At 41.5% G+C, this 18,248-nt stretch overlaps 1 protein-coding gene across 1 annotated transcript in view; it reads right to left on the bottom strand.

Annotated features, from left to right (window-relative positions):
• Nucleotides 1-17,937, bottom strand: part of COL21A1 (collagen type XXI alpha 1 chain) — a 245,897-nt gene extending 227,960 nt beyond the window's left edge. The window contains exon 1 of the mRNA XM_068994096.1: nt 17,808-17,937. The gene's annotated coding sequence lies outside the window, so the exon portion shown is untranslated. The remainder of the gene's footprint in view (nt 1-17,807) is intronic.
• Nucleotides 17,938-18,248: the final 311 nt, after the last annotated feature.

Raw genomic sequence — 18,248 nt, 5'->3', positions numbered from 1 at the left:
ATAGAAGGCAAAAAATGATTAAACAGCACCAAGAAGGGAATATACTGTATTTATAAAATACTCATTTCCTAAGCAATAAGTTTTAAAACTGTATCCTTTTTTCTTTGAATATTTTGACATGAACATTTATATATATAAATTTGTTTACTATTTTCTACTTATATCTAAAGACACATTTACTGTTAAACACCATTTTTAATGCCATTGCATAATCAATGCAAATATCAACCTTGTCTCTAATACTGAACATTTAGAATATTTTCTATGTCTTACTTATACAAATAACAGAATAATAAACCATTCTAGACAAACTTTTTCTAAAATGAAAGAAAGAAAAAGAGGCAATGAATTGATAACCCAACTGATAGATCCACCAACCAACTGAACCTCAAACTCTCAGACCTTCAGTCCATCAGACAGAAAAGGAAATGGATGCTGGTAACAGGGGAACTGTCTGATATTGTCCCTCCCAACACAGACCCTTCTAAGGATTTTAGCACCACAACATGCACACCAACCGATCCACAGCTAACACCAGACTCTGCTCTCCCCCGTTAAATCATCTCTATGAATGAGTCAAAAATAACCTGATTAATGTGTTGCAAACCTTTGTCTTCCCTCTCAGTATTTCTTTTAGTAAGAATGCTAACTCTGTAAAATAAACACAAGGCAAACATTAGGGAAGAAGAGCTCCCTAACTCAGGTATTTTTTTTAATATTTTTAACTAAAGTATAGTTGATATGTTATTCTATATATTCTATACATTATATCTATATAATATTCTATATATTATATCTATAACCAACCTCCTAAGGTATCTCTCTCCCCACCCCCTTTCCCTTTTGCAGTTTAGGAATTAAAATGAGGTGAAATGATAGCCTACAACCTTCTGGAAGGTCATATTTGGGATTCACAATGGTCCACAAAAAACTTTCCACATTGCGTCCTCACACCTACCCTCCCTCTTCCTTCTATTCAATATTCCTTCCCGTCACAGATTCAGAAATGGCCAGCGGGACTGAACATTTCTAAAATCAGAGGGACACAAATCTTTGTACTTTTGCATAGAGGATAGTCCATAAATAAATCACCACTGGAATAACAGAGCTGTAAGGGTCTTCCAAGCAAGGTATGGCACAATACTTAAGGCAGAAATGTGCGTTCACACTGATATACTCATTATTCTCTGTAATGAAGGAATATTTCACAATAATGAAACTGTAATATTAACCAGTCCTACACTCAATATGTCAGCAAATCTGGAAAACTCAGCAGTGGCCACAGGACCGGAAAAGGTCAGTTTTCATTCCAATCCCAAAGAAGAGCAATTCCAAAGAATGCTCAAACTAGCATATAATTATGCTCATTTCACATGCTAGCAAGGTGATGCTCAAAATCCTTCAAGTTAGGCTTCAGCAGTATGTGAACTGAGAAATTCCAGATGTAAAAGCTGGATTTAGAAAAGGAAGAGAAACCAGAGGTAAAATTGCCAACATATATTGGATCATAGAAAAAGAAAAGGAATTCCAGGGGGAAAAAACCATCTATTTCTGCTTTACAGACTACACTAAAGCCTTTGACAGTGTGGATCACAAAAAAAAAACTGGGAAATTCTGAAAGAGATAGGAATGCCAGACCACCTTACCTGTCTCCTGAGAACCCTGTATGCAGGTCAAGAAGCAACAGTTAGAACCAGACGTGGAACAATGGACTGGTTCAAAATTAGGAAAGCAGTATGTCAAGGCTGTATGTTTTCACCCTGCTTATTTAACTTCTATACACTGTGTATGTGTGTGTGTGTGTGCGTGCATGCACTCAGTCATGTTCGATTCTTTGCACCCTATGGACTGTAGCCCAGCAGGTTACTCTGTCCATGGGATTTTCCAGGCAAGAATACTGGAGTAGATTGCTATTTCCCTTTCCTCTATGCAGAGTACATCATGCAAAATGCTGGGCTGGATAACTCATGAGCTGGAATCCAAATTGCCAGGAGAAGTATCAGCAACCTCAGATATGCAGATGATACCAAGTCTAATGGCAGAAAGCAAAGAGGAACAACAGAGCTTCTTGATGAGGGTGAAAAGAAGAGTGAAAATGCTGGCTTGAAACTCAGCAATCAAAAAACTAAGATCATGGCAACCAATCTCATCAATTCATGGCAAATAGATGGGGAAAAAATGGAAACAATGACAGATTTTCTTTTCTTGGGTTCCAAAATCACTGTGGATGGTGACTGCTGCCATGAAATTAAAAGATGCTTGCTCCTTAGAAGAAAAGCTATAACAAACCTAGACAGCATATTAAAAAGCAGAGACACCACTTTGTCAACAACAGTCCATCTGGTAGACACATCTGGATGTGACAGTTGGACTGTAAAGAAAGCTGAGCACTAAAGAATTAATGCTTTTGAACTGTGGTGCTGGAGAAAACTCTTGAGCATCCCTTGAACAGTAAGGAGATCAAACCAGTCAATCCTAAAGAAACCCTGAATATTCATTGGAAGGATTGATGCTGAATCTGAAGCACCAATACTTTGGCCACCTGGTGCGAAGAGCCGACTTAATGGAAAAGATCCTGATGCTGGGAAAGATTGAGGTCAGGAGGAGAAAGGTGTGACAGGGGATGAGATGGTTGAATGGCATCAATGGACATGAGTTTGAGCAAGCTCTGGGAGATAGTGAAAGACAAGGAAAGCTGGTGTGCTGCAAACCATGGCACCATGAAGAGAAGGACACAACTTAGCCACTGAACAATACAACAACATTAACCAGGACGGCAGAAAGTTTATGTTTCTCTGCTTAAATCTGCCCACTCTAGGTTTTCCCCTACTGTTTTCTATTGACCATACATCTCAAGAAAGTATTATACTCATCTTACAGCTTCAAATGTTCATTATTCATTTTCTCTAAAATTCAATAAAGTTGTATGTACATACTCACCATTATGGAAACCCTCACCTCAGCATCAATGACCTCCTCAGGTTCCAAAGAAATGCCTCCTCTCACCCACCCCCATACCCTGCTCCTTTATCTCCTTCTGCTTAAGATCATACCCTCCATGAGAGTTACCCTTCCTTGAGATAATCAATCCTTTTACCCTTGGCAACATTTCTTCACTGTTTCTCAAAAGATAGCATCTGTCTTGATTGGTCTTCATCGTCTAGACTTTTTCTGGTTAGCTTGTGATTGACAGATTTGTGCTCAGCCAGAAACACCACCACCCTCTCTGCTTCAGTGACCATTTCTACAGAAGGGCTCCAGGTCCTGTATTTGGAAATATTTCCAGCTCTCCCTTCAATAAACCCTCCCTTCCCATCAAGCCCTTAAACAAATCACACCCATTCCCAGTTTTAAGTCTGTTTCACAATATATCTTCATTTGTGAGATATAGACCAGTGCTCAAAGCCCAAGTAATAAACAGCAGAAACTTACAGAAAGGAGAAAAGAAATGCCACTGAAGATCAAGAGCATGTGGGCTTCTGGGAAACCTGCAAGGCTGAGGGATTAAATCAGCTGTCAGCTGGCTGCCCTGACATCTCCTCTGACTGCCCTGTGCCCGAGCTGCAAAGCTGGTGCCCTGGCTTTTCTGATTGTTAAACATTCTAAACGTCACTCTTTTTTGCAAGCACTTACAAACCTTACAAGAGGAATATGTCCTAAACAGTACACAATGTTTTTAACTACCAAGAATAAATCACATTAAACTGACCTGCACTTTTTTCACTTTTTTAAAAAGTGGTATTGATGCATAGTTGATTTACAGTGTTGTTAGTTTCAGGTGTACAGCATGGTGGTTCAATCATACATAGACACATATTCATTCTTTAACAGATGCTTTTCCCATACAGGTTATTACAGAATATTGAGTAGAGTTCCCTATGCTGTATGGTTTGACCTGTACTTTTTTGATAGGATTGGGCTTCCTCTGTGGCACTAGTGGTAAAGAATCCTCCTACCAATCCAGGAGACATAAGAGACGCGGGTTCAATCGCTGGCCAAGAAGATTTCCCTGGAGGAGGGTATGGCAACCCGTTCCAGTACTCTTGTCTGGAGAATCCCATGGACAGAAGAGCCTATGGACTATGGTCCATAGAGTCACAAAGAGTCAGACACGAATGAACTGACAGCACGCACACGCACAAGGCTGATACACGCAGGAGACTGTACTTATGACACTTCAAAAATGAGAGCAGATAAATGTAGTCTGGGTATAAAACTAATCCAATGTCTCCCCCGTGGTGAGTAACAGTGGCTGCCAACCTGGCAAGAGGTTTCTGGCGAGATATTTTAGAATTCTGCCATGTGTCCTGCCAAGTTCATTGGTTATCCATAATTTGAGTGAGGAAAATGATGACATGCAAATCAAGTTTCTAGATAAAGAAAAGCTAAAAAAGATTTCTAACTGATTGAATGGAAGCCTGTGGATAAGATCTCACCTGGATAAATAATGAACCAATCACAAGAAGACAAAATTCAAAAGAACTACACAAAAACCCTGGGATCCAAAATTCGGATTGTGGAATGCTTAAAAGGAATCCGTTGGCCTAACAGCAGGAGGGCTGAGCAGACAAAAAGGCCTTAGCTAATGGCAAACTGAAGTCATTTGTGTGAGCTAGCTGCCAAAAATTAGTTTGCTCTTGGGCCACAGTGAGAAAAGAGCAGGGCTACACCCTTTCTATTTAGCAACCAATGGTCAGAAAGAATCAATACTCAGCATGTCCAGGGAAGGTGGACCAGGCTGGAGAAGTAACTGTAAACCATGCAAAAGACAAAGAAAGAAAGAAGCAGTTTTAGAATACCATGGTCCACTTGTCTTCAAATCCTGGCATGACTGGATTTGAAGTGGAAGAGATTTTTTTTTGTCCCTGTTACTCCTAGAGCACAGAATAAGGACCAGTGCATGGGCATCCCAAGGAGGAATTTTTCAGTTTAACCTAAGAAAATCATTTTTAATAAATAAGGATGCTTAAAGCTGAAAGTTTCCCATCCTTAACGGTATCTGGCATCAGATCATGTGCTCATTAGTTATGCTATTGGGAGAGATTAAGGCATCAAGAGTCATTCATATAAACAATGTTTGTATCACAAATGACAATTACTTGTAAGGTAATTTCCAGCCCTATGATTTATGTTGACTATTGCGTGTGTCTAAACTGAACCATGCTTCTAGAAGCAGGCTCATGCCACACCTCCTCCATGAAGCAAAGTATGACACAGACCAAATCTTCCCTGGCACCAACCTCCAGCATTAAACCATTTGGAGCCTTACTTTGCTCCCAAACTTATATTTGAAGTAGTTCATTTCCCAATCATACCATAAGCATCCTCAGTCTACCAGGTACCCAGGGAGCCAGGGAGCTTGCTGACTCATCACTCCCTCCCCCACCCCCCGCCCACAGCACAGAATCAACATTTTTACAATTATCAGTGGCTCCTTTTTGTGAATGGGAAGAAAGACAATAACAGCTTTATTGGGAGCTCTTGTCTCCTCTCTGCCCTTTTGATATATCAAAATGCCTTGTTTTTGCATTTAAAACTTTCCAACTCCCTAATGGGGGCTTCCCAGACGGCACAGTGATAAAGAATCTGCCTGCCAATGCCAGAGACACAGGGTTCCATCCCTGGGTAAGGAAGATCCCCTGAAGTGGGAAACGGCAACCCACTCCAGTATTCTTGCCTGGAAAACTCCTTGGACAGAAGAGTCTGGTGGGCCACAGTCCGTGGGGTCACAAAGAGTCAGACAAAATGACTGTGCAACTGAGCACATGGGCAACTCCCCAGTGAGGACAATGATCACAGAAACTGAAGCCCATTCTTGCAGCTTTTGCAGATAATAAAATATGCCTTCTTTCTTTCCCTGTTAGCACACGTGAAGAAATGGCTCTGAGAAAACAACTCCCAGGAGAAAGATTTTAAAAGGAAAAAAGTCAAAATTTGAAATTGTCTTCAGTAAAAGTAGACTTTATTGATTACACCAAAGCCTTTGACTGTGTGGATCACAACAAACTGTGGGAAATTCTTCAAGAGATGGGAATACCAGACCACCTGACCTGCTTCCTGAGAAATCTGTATGCAGGTCAAGAAGCAACAGTTAGAACTGGACATGGAACAACAGACTGGTGCCAAATCGGGAAAGGAGTACGTCAAGGCTGTATATTGTCATCCTGCTTATTTAACTTATATGCAGAGTACATCATGAGAAATGCCAAGCTGGATGAAACACAAGCTGGAATCAGATTGCTGGGAGAAATATCAATAACCTCAGATATGCCAATGACACCACCTTTATGGGAGAAAGTGAAGAGGAACTAAAGAACCTCTTGATGAAAGGGAAAGAGGAGAGTGAAAAAGCTGGCTTAAAACTCAACATTCAGAAAACGAAGATCATGGCATCTGGCCCCATCACTTCATGGCAAACAGATGAGGAAACAATGGAAACAGTGACAGACTTTATTTTTTAGGGCTCCAAAATCACCGCAGATGGTGATTGCAGCCATGAAATTAAAAGACACTTGCTTCTTGGAAGAAAAGCTATGACCAACCTAGACAGCATTTTAAAAAGCAGAGACATTACTCTGCCAACAAAGGTCCATCTAGTCAAAGCTATGATTTTTCCAGTAGTCATGTATGAATGTGAGAGTTGGACTATAAAGAAAGCTGAGTGCCAAAGAACTGATGCTTTTGAACTGTGGTGTTGGAAAAGACTCTTGCAAGTCCCTTGGACTGCAAAGAGATCCAACCAGTCCATCCTAAAGGAAATCAGTCCTGAATATTCACTGGAAGGACTGATGCTGAAGCTGAAACTCCAACACTTTGGCCACCTGATGTGAAGAACTGACTCATTGGTGCTGGGAAAGATTGAAGGTGGGGGAAGGTGATGACAGAGGATGAGATCGCTGGATGACATCACCAACTCAATGAACATGAGTTTGAGTAATCGCGGGGAGGTGGTGATGGACAGGGAGGCCCGGTGTGCTACAGTCCATGGGGTCGCAAAGAGTTGGACACAACTGAGCAACTGAACTGAACTGATGTATGGATATGAGTTGGACTATAACAAAAGCTGAGCACTGAAGAATTGTTGCTTTTGAACTGTGTTGGAGAAGACTCTTGAGAATCCCTTGGATTGCAAGGAAATCCAACCAGTCAATCCTAAAGGAAATCAGTCCTGAATATTCGTTGGAAGGACTGATGCTGAAGCTGAAACTCCAATACTTTGGCCACCTGATGCGAAGAACTGAGTCATTAGAAAAGACCCTGATGCTGGGAAAGATTGAAGGCAGGAGGAAGAGGGGACGACAGAGGATGAGATGGTTGGATGGCATCACTGACTTGATGGACATGAATTTGAGTAAACTCCAGGAGTTGGTGATGGACAGGGAAGACTGGTGTGCTGCAGTCCATGGGGTTGAAAAGAGTCGGACACAACTGAGCAACTGAACTGAACAGTAAAAGTAGCAGAGTTTTACCCTCTGGAGAAGCAGGGCTAGGATTCTTCTTCCCTACATTTGAGAAGATGGCAACCCTGTAATAATCAGATTCCTTGAGGATACTGTCTTGAGAAATAGATTGGCCTTGCTTAAGGATTGGCAACATGAAAACAACTATAGAGAGGAAGGGGAAAGAGGCTCTTCTTGCAGCTCTCTTTATGATACACGCTCATCTTTGTGGAAAAGTTGAAGATGGAATGAAGTGGAAAACATGCACACATTTATTCTTAAAGTCATTAGTATTCAAAGCATTTGAAAATATGAAATTATAATTGCTTCACTAGTCGTACTTAGACTGTTTTAGGCTCAAGTATGGATAACATGGCAGGTTTCTAGATAGGAGATATGAAATTCAACTTGGCAGCCGTATCCAAGATGATGGAGAAACATTTAAAACACACAAACTCATTGTAATACTCAAGCTTAGCATTTAATGATATAATAGGTCTGCCTGAAAAATGTCCAATGTGAAATCACACTATCCAGCTAAAAATTAAAAATATTTCGAGGCACAGTTAAGGAAATACAGATGCACAAATGGCTCTCACTAGCCTATATTGGTAACTGGCCAGACATTCATTTAATTGACTAATTGAGAATGAATCAGAGCTCAAAAATATTTACATTTTTTTTCAAGGCTCTGACATGTGTAGTCTAAAAATAATTGATTCTGATTTTCCCAGCGTCTCCATAACTTCCTTCTATTTTAAGCCATGATCACTTCAGTTCAGTTCATCATGGGTTTTTGTTTAGTTTTTGGATAGGTAGACTATGTGCCTAGTCTAAACACTTTGTAGAAACTTACTGATATATATTATACATATAGAGTTCATCACAGTTTTGAGAAGAGCATAGACCCAGGGACCCCCAATAATAAACCTTCAGATTAGTGGGTATGGGAGCAATTAACATATGAAATCAACCATGACACCCTCTTTGAAGCATTCTACTGAGAGCAGCAATGTACTAGGGTTAAGAGTTCCGTGATATGATACCAACCCTGATAGACAAAGCAGACGCAGTGAAATTTGCAAAGAGATTGTGAGTCCTGGAGGACAGGGATTGTGTCTCATTTTTGCTGCATCTCTAGGATCTGGAATTAATCCATGGAAAGAGCTGGAAAAATATTTGCCTAGTGGATGAATTAACGCATATCCTATACAGATACATAAAATTCTGGGCTATGGCCACACAAACGTCTCTAGTTGAGGAGGCAACTGGATACTGAAACCCAGAGTTGCATCTGCCTGGAAACGAAGCAATCTTCTAATTTTCAAAGAGCCAAAAGAGGGAGTAGTCAAGCTTCCCAGGTGGCGCTAGTTGTAAAAAATCCCACCTACCAACGCAGGAGATAAAAGAGATGCAGGTTTGATCCCTGGGTTGGGAAGATCCCCTGGACCAGAGCATGGCAACCCAACTCCAGTATTCTTGTCTGGAGAATCCCATAGACCAAGGAGCCTGGCAGGTTATAGTCCATAGGGCTGCAGAGAGTCAGACACGACTCTAGTGACTTCACACATGCATGCATAAGATGGACTATCCAGGACCCTGACCAACGAGACCTCTACAATTGCTAAAATCTAGGAGCTCATGACAAACCACCTGCAGCTGCAGGTCAGACCTAAGGACACTTCCAACTCCACCCAACAATCACTGGGGATTGTGCCATATGGCAAAGGATGCTGGCCTCCCAGACTCCATAATGAGTACTTAGAGTCACAGGAGTTGCTCTGCAAAGCCTCTGTTGGCACCCCTAGAGCACTGCTAGCTTCAGGAGACACGCTCCTCTGCATCCCCAGCACAAAGTGGAGAAGGGTTGAAAGTCTGGGTTCACCTCTCCGCCATGACCCAGGCTGCCTGGAGGATATCCTCATCTAATGAAGCAGCAAGCTTTCCACAAGGTAGATATCCAAACCAGACATGTGAACAAGATCAGAAGTAGCAAGAATATTACACTTGTGGTAATAACTGATTTGAGTACCTTTCCTTGCCAGGCACTGTGTTTAAGAGTTTGTGTGAATTATTCCACTGAACACTCTTGACCACAGCATGAAGTAGGCCCTTTGATCCTCTCTTGACAGATGGGCAAATTAAGCTTTAAAAGGTTAAGAACCATGAACAAGGTCACACAGGTGCAAAGTGGCAGGGCCAAGACTACATAACCCCCCCAACCCCAATCTCAGCTATAATCCTCAATGGCTTTACAGGATTAGAATACATAATATTCTTTTGGCACTCACAAGGAGTAAGAAAGTGATGTTCTGCTTTTAATAAAAATCACGCCTATCATTTTCACCAGATTTTACTATCTCTTATTAGTGTGCCTGGTATTTCAAAGTACATCTCACACAAGTGCTTTGTGAATTACAGAAATGTAAATTAATCACATTGTAACACCATTATTTCTCATTTATATTAGTATTCAAAATTACCATTTCATATGCTTCCTCTAAAAAGCATGTAGTTATGTATTTATTTTTTGCATTATAAAGGTAATACATGTGTATTAAAAAATAGAGGAAACAAAGAAAATCAGGAAAGAAAATATCTATCATACTACCTCCAAAATGCAGCTGTTAACATTTTGAGAACATACAATTTTGAGCTCAAAAATATAATATGATTACTCATATAAACATGATTTCACTTATAAACCCATACTTAAGAATAAGAATTTTTTTCCAAGTGTTGAAAAGACCAGTGAGTATGTTTTATATAATTCCCATATGGAGGCCAAAAAAGTTTGTTTAGGCATCATGAAAAGGAAAATACAATTTTCGTGAAATAAAAAGATCTGCTATCTCATTATTTCCCATGCACAGTAACATCCATCTTCAGTAAACATTCACGAATATTGTTATAGGAATTTTTGGAAGGAATGCTACATTTCTCCAGAGACTAACTTCCTAAAGGGTTTTACTCAAACTGACTTCACCTCTGAACACAGATGGTCTAAGCTACAACTCTTCATATGATCCATGATGGTCTCAAATGGTGCTTTTCACCAAGAAAAAGAAAATGAAAGAAGACTTTACAATCACGCCTACCAAGTCTGTTTTACTACAGGCTTTTCTGATAAGCAACCAATTTAGTAAGTTAGTGGTAGACTGGGATGAGAAACCAGGTTTCCCATTTCCTGGTCCATAGCCTTCTTGGAAATAATGTATGTCCACTTATTTAGTACTTCATGTACAAATACTATTACTATTATTCAAATGGCAGAAGGAAAACAACATATAACTTAGATTGTAGGTCACATTCCACATTGACAAACTTGCCGCCACTAAGTTATACAAGAGTTTAAATAAGTTTCCATGTGCCTCCATATCTCATCAAGAGTTCTAAGAAACGAATCACCAGTCTAGGTTCGATGCAGGATACAGGATGCTTGGGGCTGGTGCACTGGGATGACCCAGAGGGATGGTATGGGGAGGGAGGTGGGAGGGGGGTTCACGATTGGGAACACATGTACACCTGTGGTGGATTCATGTTGATGTATGGCAAAACCAATACAGTATTGTAAAGTAAAAAATAACTAAGTAAATAATTTTTTTAAAAAAAGGAAAGATAAAGGAAAAAACAAAGAGTTCTGAACCCCACGTTTTCTTTCTATCCCTGCTCCCTCCTCATTCCAAAGAGACTTAAGTAGGAAATGTATGAACCACTCTACCTAAGACAGTTACCTTGGCATCTCTGCTCCTCACAAAGCATCTTTCACTCTCTCTCATTTCAAACCTTAGTCCAGAAGTGCTGGCTAACAAGTGATTTCAACAGGGAAAGAAAAGAAAAGGAACTATGAAAGGACGGAAAGGCAGTGTCAGAAAAAAAAAGGAAAGTTCCTCCAGAGAAGTGCAGGAGTCATCCGCATTCTCAGGACCTTGGGTTTTTCTCTTCTCCACAGTGCCTCCCTCTGGGCTAACTTCTCCACTTCTTGCCATAATATAAATTCAAATCAAATTCATCTCCTAATGGACACAGGTTGCTTCCATGTCTTGGTTATTGCATACAGTGCTGCTATAATCTGTCAATGAATAAAGATATGGTCTACATACAGAATGGAATAGTAGCCATAAAAAAGAATGAAATAATGCCATATGCAGCAACATGGATAGACCTAGAGATTATATACTAAGTGAAGTAAGTCAGGCAGAGAAAGACAAAGACCATATGACACCACTTATATGTCGACTCTAAAAAGCATCATACAGTTGAACCTATTTACAGAACAGAAATAGGCCCACAGAAACAAAAACCATACTTACCATTACCAAAGGGGGAAAGGGGGGAGGGATAAATCAGGAGTTTGGTATTAACAGATATACACTACTGTACATGAAATAGATAACAAGGACTTACTGGATAGCACAGAGAACTACACTCAATACCTTGTAATAACCTATAAAAGAACATATATACCTATATATACACATATATATATTTCATACATATGCATAACTGAATATTGTGCTGTACACCTTGAACTAACTTAATATTGGAAATCAACTATATTTCAATAATTTTTTTAAAAAATCATATTCAGCCCTTTCTAAAGATTAATTCAAGACATTATGTTAAATGAGAGTCAAAATGGTTTGAAAAGAAACACAGTGACATGACACATCATGCCATGCTTGTTGATTTTCACAAATTTAAATCAAAACTATTTTTGCCTTATACATTTTTTCACTTAAAAATAGGTACAAAGTGCTATTTTTATATAATAAATTTCAAGGAGCTTTCCATTTGAAAAAAGAAAACTGCCAATTGGCTTTCAATAGACTTACTAAACTAAATAAAGTAACTTCTCTGAATCCCAGGGGACAGTCAAGCTGGACAGACACTTCACCACAGTGTGATTATTGGCCAAACACTTACAAAGAATGTTCCTCCTTTCCTTATCTTTAATATTGTATCTAATTCTGGGTACTGGTGAGTGCCTAGACAACCCCTTGAGTTGGAATCAAACTGCCTCTTCTTAATTCAGTAGAGAAATACAGCAAGGTTTAGCATTTGTAAAACATTCAATACTTTGTTTCATTGAATCATCTATAGATTTGAAAGTTACCATAAAAATATAAAATGTATATTCTGTGTGTTTGTTTGTATTTACCCCGGTTACATAATAAAAATGCAAAAGGCTACATTTCCAAAGAATATATTTAGAAGAACTTCCTATAAAGCTCAAACTTCACTAGAAGTTTTTACTTAGAATTTAAAAAGAAAATCGTATCAGTTCTTAATCTTTTCTTTTTGACACCAATAACTGTAAAAACCAACAGTTAACAGGTAACGTAACACTGCAATCATGGCTACACTGACCTATATCAAAACAAGACAAGTCAAAACAAAAATTAAACGGTGAATCAAACACAAGAACCTGGCAGGATTCCCAGAAGGTCACCAAACTTGGACTTGAGAAAACTGTCCACGTTTCCTGAAATTTTCAAAGATACCTCTGAGTTTTTCATTAGTAAAAGCCAAACTGCTAAAGTAACAGCAAAGAGGAAAAACTCAACTAGATCCTTAACCTAACTAGAAAAAACTTATCCTTTTCACAATGGCTAGCTGTATGTTTATTTTCTTACACTTGGCTATGGTGATGTCAGTGAATTCTCATTTAGAAAAGCTTTTCAATAAATAACCCTGAAATCAAAAATCAAACTGGGTCAAGGGAGACAGGCAGGTCCATAGGATTCCTAGGGCACTTTATCTGGGATTATGTGCTTCTGCCACATTATCTGATTTTTCAGAAGACAAGGCAGTTGAATGAAAAATGTACTGAGCAAAATACAGGAAGCCTGTTGTTATCTGGTGCCATCACCGACTGTTCCTGAGCATTTAGCCAAGAATGAGGTCCCCAAGACTGTTTCCCCATTTCAGTTGGACAAATCATAATATCCCTAAAAATGCTATGAGTGCATAGGAATTCCATATAGACGGGTAAGGTGTAATGTTACACAGCCTCTCTTTTTCAAAGCACATGACAACTACATTTCACAATAAATTAACCCAACTGATTAACTTTTCAATCAGTTTGGGCATCAACATGCTACAGCTCTGATCTCAGGTGATTCCAATGTTTAGTCCAGTCTGGGACCTAGTGGGTGAAGCAGTCATTCTCCGAGTGTGGTCTCAGGCCTGCAGTAGCAGCATCTGGGAACTTGTAGAATGTTGTTCAAAAGTCTGTATTATTTTCCAAGAAAGTTGAAGGACTTCATTTATTCAGAAACAAATTCTCTTACTAGCTTAAACAGAAAAAGCATCAAATGACATAACCTGAATTAGCACTGCCTTTTCAGAATCTAACTTTCAGAGGTGAAAAGAGAAAAAGAGAGCATCAGCTTAAACCATTAACCTCCAAGGTGGAATGATAGGAAATACTTATTAAGCATTTACTGTTAGTAGAACTTTATGTTCGTTGACACATTTACTCCTCATGATAACCCCCCTGATGTAGGTACTATTCCCCAATTTTAGGGCTTCCCAGGTGGTGCCAGTGGTTTAAAAAAAAAAAAAACCCCACCTGCCAAAAGCAGGAGACTTAAGAGGCACAGGTTTGGGCCCTGGGTCAGGAAGGTGTCCTGGAGGAGGGCATGGCAACCCACTCCAGTATTCTTGCCTGGGAAATCCCATGGACAGAGGAGCCTGGGGTCTACAGTCCATGAGGTCACAAAGAGTCAGACATGGCTGAAGCGACTTAGTATGCATTCACCCCAATTTTACTAAGGAGGAAACAGAAACAAAGAAAGGTTACACAACTGGTCCAAGTTCAAACAACTAGTAAGTGACAGTCAGGACTCAAGGCTTGGCATTGTGGTTGAAAAGCGTGTGTCCATAACTGTGAGATGGAGAAGGCTCAGCCACAGAGCCAATTCTCATTTTCATGAGACTGGATCGCTTGCCAGGAATAAATATTTCAACTTGTTTCCCACAAGAATGCTAATGAAACAAACTAAAGAGTTACTACTGCATGCTGAGAAATACAATCCAAAAATAATAAATACAAAATAAAAACTTATATCCCTTTCCTGTGATGTGTTTTGCTCACATGACTTTCCAGGTTGGCCCTAATGGTAAAACCGTCAACTTTGGAACAAAGTGGGCCATCAAAATAAATGGACTGAAATGAAGACAATCAGAACCTTTCTAAGTGAGCCAAGTTATGAAAAATAAAGGCAATTAAGCTCACTTCTTTATGATTATCTCTGCTCCAGCCCTTGTGCCTGCAAGCGGAGAATCATGAAATCACCGTGGGGTATTAGCATCTTTCCAAACTGGCCACTCACTGGGCTGCCTCATCTTGTCGCTGACTTGCAACATCACAGATGCTCAGCTCTTGAGTTAAATTATCCAGGATACATAATTTGATTATTGAGCCTTTTAATTTGCTTCCACATGCCTTCATTTTCCCCATGAAGAGAAGTGCCTCTGATCTTCACTTTTCATGCCCAGAGCCACTCCTCATCTTATACATAGTAAGCCAAAAAGAAAACCCTACTTACATTAAGTTACAATTACATTTAATTTAATAACATTAAATTCTAATCATATTCAATTTAATAACATTACATTGTAACTTCCAAAGTATCCTAATGAAGACCTGATTTCCTGAATGGAGTAACCAAGATGTTTATGCACTGAAACCTGTATTATATTTAGTCTTCTAGAAGTCACAGAAGACTGTTAACAGAAAGAGTACAATCTCTTACATTTAAAGATGGAAGATGAGTCCTAAAATTGCATCCCAAGTTGGAAATATAATAGTCAACTTATCACTAAACTTAAAGGTGAATCGAGACGCATTTCAAAGTACAGAGTCAAGTGGCATATTTTTTGGAATTAATCCCCATTTTTTTTTCTTTACTAGAACTCTTTGGTTCTAAGAGGATCGCCCAGATCAGTTCCAATCAAATATTGTAAAAGGAGTTGCTTCTTCTGTGTGTGGTTCTGAAGCATTGTGAAATTATTGCAGCTAAGAAAGAAAAGGACAGTCCAATGGCCTCACCTGCCCTTTCTGCCAGTTGAGGCTTGTCCTTGCTGTGTCCTTAACTTGCTCTCTCTCACACTGTCTTGAACAAACCTTGATATAACTGCATAGGTTTCATTTTTTCTCTCTCAAGAACCTAGGAAACACCAGGTAGGACTTCTAAACTGATGTTCTTGGAAGCCACAGCATGCCAGGCCTACCATTTGAACTGTCTTTTATAAGGAATGATATTCTGGAGAGCCAGATTTAAGGCTGTTTAAATTTGAATGTGAAGATTATAAATTCCACCAGATGGTAAAACCTTTACCATACACAGTGGGTAGATTAAAAACTAGGCTGTTGACTTGAAGATAATCTACTAGAAAAAATTTTTTTCTAGAAAGTTCTATATAAAACAGAGAGCAAAAATTAGGAAGATAATTAGAGGATGTCCATATATTCAGATGCTAGTAAGAAGGAAAAACTGTAAATTCTAAGGGTGAGGCTGACACGTAAATACATGGAAATAAAAAATGTGACCATGTTCTCAACATAGTTTTCATTCAAAGTGTTTGGGAATTAGATCTTTCTTTTCTTTTTAGTTGGAGTGTGTGTCTGTGTGTGTGAGCACATTTCGGACTAGCAAATATTTCATTGACTATGCTGGAAGCATTATTTCCTTTAACTCTGACAACACAAGAACTGCAGCAGTGCCCATTTTGCAGATGAGGAAGGTGAGGCTCACAGAGTTATACCCCTGCCCCAGAGCTCAGAGAATCAGAAGAACAGATCTTGAACCTTCAGCTTGGGCCTCAGATTGAGGCTCCTAGTCCTCACCACAACCTGTATTCCCCCCAGTTCTCTAAACACAAGCTTGGAACCTGCCCCTTAAAGGTCTTTATACTTCATCACAAATTGGCTCTGACAATAGCAGCTTGAAAAGCAACTGTTCGAGCAGTGTTCACCCCAGCACACATGTGCTAGGACCACAGTCACGCCTCTTCTAGCTTTGTTTCCAACATCAGATTTTCAGATCCATTTAAGCCTATTTGCAAAGTCATTCTATTTCTGTACTAACGACTTATGAACAGCTGGAATTTTTTTTTTTTTGGCCAAAATTTTGAAATCTCAGATCTCTATCTAAAAAAAAAAAAAACAAGGAGCCACTCAGAAAATTCAGAGATCTGCAAGGCTGAATTTCCTTGCACTCTGGAGAACTGGCATGAATCCCTGAAACCTCCAGTTGCTCATACCTCATATGAGTCCTGTAACGTGTACTGATGACAGGGATGATAGGGAGCAGCCCCATCAGGGGCCAAGCGTTGGTGTTATTGCAGCCAGGAGATTCTTAGGTGCATGTCTTCTTTGGCTCCCTTTCAACTCTTAAAAATAGAAAATGTTTACTACAGGAAAACTGGCTCCAGGTGATGGCTAAGTCTCCGCCCTTTTCAGAATTCTCCAAAAGTCCGCGACATTTTTTTTTTTAATATGGGTAGAACCCTACTGATAAATATCTAAGATTTTCAGAAAAGGGGTCTGTTTCCTCCCTTCTCTGGAAGGAGATCCAAAGGCGTCTGCCCTTCCCTCCGCTGAAACCCGACCCAGAGCCCTCTACAGTGAGCCAGCGCTAGCATGACCTGCAGGGTCCAGGAACACACAGAGGGCTGGTCCCTACTCCGCAGTTTCAGATTCGGATAGTCTGTGCCTCCCAAGCGGGCCCCCCGAGTTTGCATTTCTGAAAGTTCCCAGGGGAGGCTGCTGCTGCTGCCAAGAGACGCCCCTTGCTTGGAGAAGCAAGGCTGTCACCCACTGGTTCCCAAAGCCACACCACCTGGCAGTCACCTGGGAAGTGTGTAGCCCACTCCCACAGATTCCGATACAATTGACTGGGTGCCGTCCCGGCCCCGGATTTTTCACGCTCCCCTGAGTGAGCCTCCAAGGCCGCAGTCCCAGAGAACCTGCGGGGCACCGTGCACACCCCGCCACCCCGCGTTCGGCAACACGCTCCCGGGGCCGCACGTGCGGACACCAGAGCCCCTTCTAGAAAGACCCCGGCCCAGAGAGCTGAGCTTAGGGGAGTAAATCACCGCGCACCATCCATTTTCAGAGGCCAGAATGCTCCGAGCAGAAATCAGAGTCCAGAGAGGCTCCGGGGATCATGCGACCGCCCAGGAACTTTGCGGGACAGATCCCGGGTCCCAGCCTCCATCCTGGGCGCCGACTCTGCCTGCCGGTTCACCCGCTGCCTCCGCACGCGCGGGAGGAAACTGCACCCTGCAGACGCGGGAGCTCCAGCCGGAGGTCCCCGGTTTGCCGTCACGGCAGGGACAGGGGAGAAGGGGCCGCCTTACCTGGCGCGCGTCCCTGCTCAGGGGTGCTGTCGCGGCAGCGGCGAGCCCCGCGCGGGCCCGGGGGTCCTGGAAGTGACCGGCCGCGGCCCTGCCACCACCTGGGCCGGAGCGGGTCGGCCGCCCTCCCCTCCCGGAGCCCGGAGCCCGTCTGCCCCGGGCGGCCGGTGCGGAGCGCGCGGGACGCTCCCGGCCCCGGAGGCGGAGCCCGAGATAAGGTTCGCGCCCCCACCCGCCCCCTTTCAGCGAGCCGAGGCCAGAGGGTGGGTTTTGGACCCGAATCCCCAGTGCGAGCTGCCGGGGAGCCCCGCTAGAAGCCAGAGGAGCTCACGTCCCGCTGGGACTGGCGAGAGGCGGGCCCGGCATTCCCGGGAAGCAGGTCAGGGCAAGGCCGCTCGGAGGTGGACGGCGCCAGGGCGAAGGAGGCGCGACCCGAGCGCATCC

The sequence above is a fragment of the Capricornis sumatraensis genome, chromosome 22 (assembly GCF_032405125.1).
Source record: "Capricornis sumatraensis isolate serow.1 chromosome 22, serow.2, whole genome shotgun sequence".
Lineage (NCBI taxonomy): Eukaryota > Metazoa > Chordata > Mammalia > Artiodactyla > Bovidae > Capricornis > Capricornis sumatraensis.
This window is presented reverse-complemented; position numbering and strand designations above follow the sequence as displayed.